The 6,000-nt window shown below is 35.6% G+C and overlaps 1 protein-coding gene across 2 annotated transcripts in view; it reads right to left on the bottom strand.

Moving 5' to 3' along the window:
* Positions 1-795: 795 nt before the first annotated feature.
* LOC130550248 (potassium channel subfamily K member 10-like) overlaps positions 796-6,000 on the bottom strand; it is a 75,986-nt gene continuing 70,781 nt past the window's right edge. For both annotated transcript variants that reach the window (XR_008962371.1, XR_008962372.1), the window contains one exon: positions 796-3,705. The gene's annotated coding sequence lies outside the window, so the exon portion shown is untranslated. The remainder of the gene's footprint in view (positions 3,706-6,000) is intronic.

Here is a 6,000-nt window from a genome sequence, read left to right as displayed (position 1 = left end):
AAATCTTGGATCGAGTAATGTTGCAGTGTTAAGGACAGTTTTGATTGGTCTGCTTTTATATATTGCTGTGAGTCAGTTTTTATTTTTTTATTTTATTTCACATGAAAGTGAACCCTTCACTGTCAGAGAGAAAAGTAGTTTCCATTTGAGGGGCAACACAGAAGACAACGTGGGGTCCTTTTCCAATTAATGCACCTGTAAAGCTGCTTAGTGGGCCTAGGACATCTCTAATGATGTCTAATGTTGCCACATCAGAGTCTCTAGCATCAGAGTCCACTTCTTCCGATTTTCAGCCAAAACAGCACAGACAGCTTGTTGCTGAATACAAAAACTGACCACCATCTCAAAGGAGAAGTTCCACCATGTAGGCTCATCATGAACAAGCTTTTGCACAGGTTTCTGAATCCACTTCTCTCAAATGTATATATTGGCACCTGATTTGATAATTGATAAATTATTCTTAAATTAACACTTTTTTATATTTTACTTTCTTAGTTTAGCAGCCAATACAGATAGCAAACTACTTCTGAGTGACACTGATTTTATTATTTTAAATTTTAATCTACCTAAAAAACAACAACAATAATGTACTTAGTTGATCTTAGACCTTTACTTTTACTACACAAGTAAGGTGATGCAATGAGTCAAGACATTCAGTATACTTTCTAGTGTGAAGGCTAATAATTATAAATTTAGATAATTTCCACGAAGTTCCAGATTCACAGTTTTTCAATATTTATGTTTATTATTCATCCTTATTCCTTACTAAAAATGTAGTTTATTTACTGTTACGTTTTTCCTTAATTTCTTTCATACGGCATGTGTATTTAAAATTATATAGTTAGCACATATTAAGATATAATAGTATTGTAAATAATTAGATCGACATCTAATATTAAAGTCTTTTTAATATTGTAACTCTATATTTAAAACCACATATCACGTATTAAGCAGTCTTAGACTCAACACACATCTTTGCGGTAAATCACAAAATAAATCACATTCATTTAAATTATATATGGGGACATACGCAGAATACTAGTGTCATATGTCCTAGCCTGTCGCTCTGTAAATTCTTTCAAGTCGGGATGCCTGTCAGCAAGATGCTTTGCCAAGTTGGACGTTTTGCCTCCCTTCACTTGCGTTGTTTTGTAACATTTCTTACAGTCGGGTTTCGTGATGTCTGTTGGCTTGCCCTGACTGTCAGCACAACCCGTTCTCATTCCCGACTCGTCACATATTTACGCTCGGTCAGCGCCCCTCGGCGTAACTTTTGAACGTGAAGGGTACCCCTTTGGCAAATATGTGACGAGTCGGGAGTGATGATGTGTTGGTCAGCAACGTAAGTGAAATAATGCCCTACTTAACCTTGCGTGTCTACTTTGTCAACAAGCTGTGGGCGGTCGCAAAGAGCACCTGTATTGGCAGCCATGCTAGTTTCATCACAATGATAGCCGGAGAGCTGAGAGGAAAAAAAACAATTCGGCACGCACTCAATGTGATGTAGAAGCAGAGCCTGCCCACACTTCCCCCTATGTCGAACGCTCAAATTACAGCTGTCGTTCTTAAAGTACCGTTATAAAATGAGGAATCATATCATTCCCTTTCTGTCAGTCACTTTGACGTTGTGTTGATGAGTGTTGGGTAAGTTACTCTGAAAAAGTAATTCGTTGCTAGTTACTAGTTACATATTCAATAGTGCAATTAGATTACTGTACAAATTACTCTCTGCAAGAAGTATTTAATTACTTATTACTAGGGATGTAACGGTATTGTAAATATCGAAGTATCGCGATAGCATTTTTTTTTCGATACTATCGTGGTCGCATGACGATAGATCTTCCAGGCAAAGTGTAGTTTTTTTCAGCCGAATGGAGCGAGTTGAGGGAAGCGGGAACTACAATTCCCATCAACCCATGCGTGCCCATCATCCTCTGCGCTCTGCTGCCGCCCGCTACAGATCAAGTTGAGCGAAAATGGCAGATGCGCTAGTGGCATAGAAACGGATTTACAAATTGTTGAAGCTAGGGCTGGGCGGAATGACGGAATATTCCGTTACCGTGGAATAAAATGTCAACCGTAAGAGATTTTTCTATTCCATGTATTCCGTGGAATGTAAATAAGTAGGCGTGGTTAACTTGGCGCTCTGCAAATTTGGCACTATTCTGAAAAAAAACTAATGAATTAATCCACCCGTAACAAATGAACGTATCAAACATTCTTTTGACCTTCTTTCAGTCTGCAGTTTAGTGATCCGCTCCAGACCGGCGCGTTCTCTCTCACCCGCAGTGCTCGTGCAGCGATCTGCGCCAGCATTTAAAAAAGCTCATTCTCAACACGTATTTCAGAAGTCAGGTTGTTTTGAAAAGCTGTAAATAGTTTTATAAAGTTTAACTTCAGGCGAGCCAAGGTGAAACTTGCGTTGAAATGCGCGATGATGCTCGCGAGCGTGTGAGCGCTTTGATGTGACGCGCTTCTACCTCCAGTTTTGGGAGACGCGTGAGGAGTCACCAGAGACTCGCAGTGCAAAAACAAGCCCGAGAATAAACAAACCTAAAGACAGAGAGTCGCAACACACTAAAAGTGCTCATCTAATAGAGAGTGAAGAGCGATAAAGACCTATTTACAGACCCCATGAACACCAGTTTAGTCCTATACTGTACTCTCATTGTTTGTGCATATTCATACTTTATTGTTATATATGTTGTCTATCTTCCTACTGTATACATATGATATAGCCAGAAGATAAATATGAATAAATAATACATCTGATTATCAGAACTTAATTTGATATCTTTAGTACATTTTCATAACTTACCTACATTTTAACTATGGTGAGCATTTAAATGAACTGTAATAAATAAATTAGTTAAATCAATCTAAGAAAAATGAGGTATAAAACATAGAATTATAATGGGAGATTGTTTCATGAAATATATTGTTACCGTGAAATAAAATTACTCATTCCTTGAAATAGATTTTTGGCCATTCCGCCCACCTCTAGTTGAAGCTAAAGCGAATTATAAATCGCATGTGTGGAAGCATTTCGGTTTTCCCGTAACAAGAAACGAGAAAAGGTGACGGACAGACAAAAAACAATATGCAGACACTGCCAGACTGCGGTGAAGTACAATTCGGGGAATATGACTAATTTGATTGAGCTTTGAAAAAATCAGCACGTTTCAGAGAGGCGGGGCAAAGAGGAGATACAATCATGCATGTGGAAAATACGGCGTTTTTTAACCTTAAATCGTGTATACGCATTGCATTACATCTAAAACAAATGATAGTATTCGTTTCAGCCGTGTCATATCACCCTTTTAATATATTTTGAAACAGCATTCTGTAAACAGCCAGCCCCTTCAGCGATGACCTTCTGTGGCTTACCCTCCTTGTGGAAGGTGTGGATGATAGTCTTCAAGTCAGCCGTCTTCCCCATAATTGTGGTTGCAGGAATTGAACTAGCCCATGTGTTACCTTCCGTTTATACTCAAAATTAATCAAACCAATTAAGATCAAAATTGAATATTCTTAAGTGAGATATAGATTTTTTTATTTTCCCAAGATGCAAGTCTTAACCATCAAAATTAAAAGTAAAAAACTGTTGAAATAACGTACCTTTTGTGTTTGTCAATATGTCCTTAAATTTGCTTGTCAGAATTTCTCTCTGGATTCTACGTCTGGCCACATTTAATCCTCTGGGGACTGGGTAATTTTTTACCAAAAAATGTTACATTTTGAAATGTTAAAAATAGTAGCTTCATCGGAATGAGATTACACTTCATGACTTTTGTCACATTTTCTACAGTATGTGAACACAAAAAAAATATGGACATGATTTGTTTATGTTAAAGGGTCACAAAAAATAGTCACACTTAACTCCTTCACAGTCAAAAATGACCGACATAGGAAATTAATTGGAAATATGAAAAAAATATGAAAACTCAGAGAATCTTTTGGTGGTACAAACTACAAATCAAGAAAAAAAACAAGAAAAAAGTGCACAGCAATCAAGGGGTGACACTCTAAAATATCAAGAGTGCAAATAGTCACCCACTCATGCACACACAAAAATAATTAACTGGAAAGGCTGCAACAGAGCAAATGTTGAGAATATGTCAATTAAAATCAATAAATGAAATAAAAATACAAAAGAAGCTCTCTCTCTTTCTCTCTGACACACACACACAGGAACCTAGAAGTTACACTATATGCCATAACACATTTTTCCTTTTTTTACAACCAGATGGCACTAATCTGCTTTTGAAATATTGGATTTTAATATGTTTTAAACTGAAATAATGCATTAATTGAAAAATTATATTTTAAACATATTGTAAAAAAATAAATATGAAAACTGTATTGTTGTTTTCAATTGGGAGAAAATGGATGATAATTATAGCTTAACTATTAATTCGTACCATAAAATTCTCTCAAAATGCAAAATTAGAAATGTTTTGAACAAAAATGTATTACATAAGTTTTCCTGAAAAAAGATTCAGGAGTCAAGTGTGACCCCTAAATGAAGAGGCCCAGTAAACTGAATGAAATAACTGCAAAATGTTTGATTTATTACTATCCATTCCTTATTTTGATATCATAATTATCAAATACTAAGTAACTAGTAAAGGCTTTCCATGTGTTCACTTTATAACAAAATTTTAATGCTCATCTGTTATCATAATGCAAAACTTGGTACTTATCTAAAAAAAATCTAAGATTTGAAAAAAATTGACAAAAAGTTGGAAAAATAAACACTTATTTATTTGAGATTGTCTAAATGCACATTCAAATCCACAAACCCTAACCCTAAATCATATCGGAATAACTAGGGAATTCACAAACTACTCTATGCGCTATGGAACCTTGAATGCTCCATTACACATGCAACTACACGTTTTTGCTTTTTTTTTCCAAAAAATTGATTATAATAGCCTGGTCTCTGTTTTAACCTAAAATAGTCATGGGTAATAATTATTGCATAAATATTAATTAGTAGTGTTGTCACGATACTGGAATTTCTAACTTCGATACAATAAAAAATATCGATATTCAATACCATTTTTTTTCGATACCACGGGAAAAAACTTCCATAACAATAAGGCCCTAAATTTTTTACATTTTATTTATAGTTAAATTGAACAAGATTAGACAATGATGTATATTTTTACATTATTTATTAATTGTTAATCTAATGTTCATTTTACTAATACATTTATTATTTAAAATCAAAGTTGTATTTGTCAGTATTAATGGACCAGAGCTTACATAAATAGTTGTATTTTTTTAACTAACATTTAAAAGAGATTAAAAAAAACTTGAACAAATGTATTGCTCATTCTTTGTTCGTTAATGTTAGTTAATAGCCTACATTTATATGATTACAATTTTGTAATTTGGCTTTTATTCACATTTAATCATTGATCAACGCACATATAGACAGAAACGCAAACTTTAAACGCAAGAACTGTTGCAGAGACTCCGCACTGGACATCTTTCTAACATTAACAACGTTTAACCGGAGCAAATGAGACGAGTGGATGAATCATTGAACAGCGCACATACATAGAACAGCGCACATACATAGAGCGCTATGGTAAACACGGAAGTGCAAACGTGTATCACACGCGAGAACTGTTGCGGAGACTTTACTCGTACCAGCATCATTTCAAACATTAAATTAACCAGAGCGAACGAGACGAGTGGATGAAATCATTGATGAGCGCACATAAAGACAGAAACGCGTGCATTAAACATGAGAACTGCTGCGGAGACTCTGTACTAACATAAACAACATATAACCAGGGCGAATAAAACGAGTGGATAAAATTATTGATCAGCGCACATACATAGAGCGCGATGGTAAACATGGGAAGCGTAACGAGCGTGCACCACGCCAGATGTGTTAGTGAGACTGGCCATCTTTTCTAACATTAACACTATATAACTGCCGCAAACGAGTCAAGTCTGTGAGAGGATGCGGTGCTCTGTTGACAGCGT

The sequence above is a fragment of the Triplophysa rosa genome, unplaced genomic scaffold (genome assembly GCF_024868665.1).
Source record: "Triplophysa rosa unplaced genomic scaffold, Trosa_1v2 scaffold268_ERROPOS359580+, whole genome shotgun sequence".
Lineage (NCBI taxonomy): Eukaryota > Metazoa > Chordata > Actinopteri > Cypriniformes > Nemacheilidae > Triplophysa > Triplophysa rosa.
Note: the sequence above shows the minus strand (reverse complement) of the source record. Positions and strands in the feature narration are given on the sequence as shown.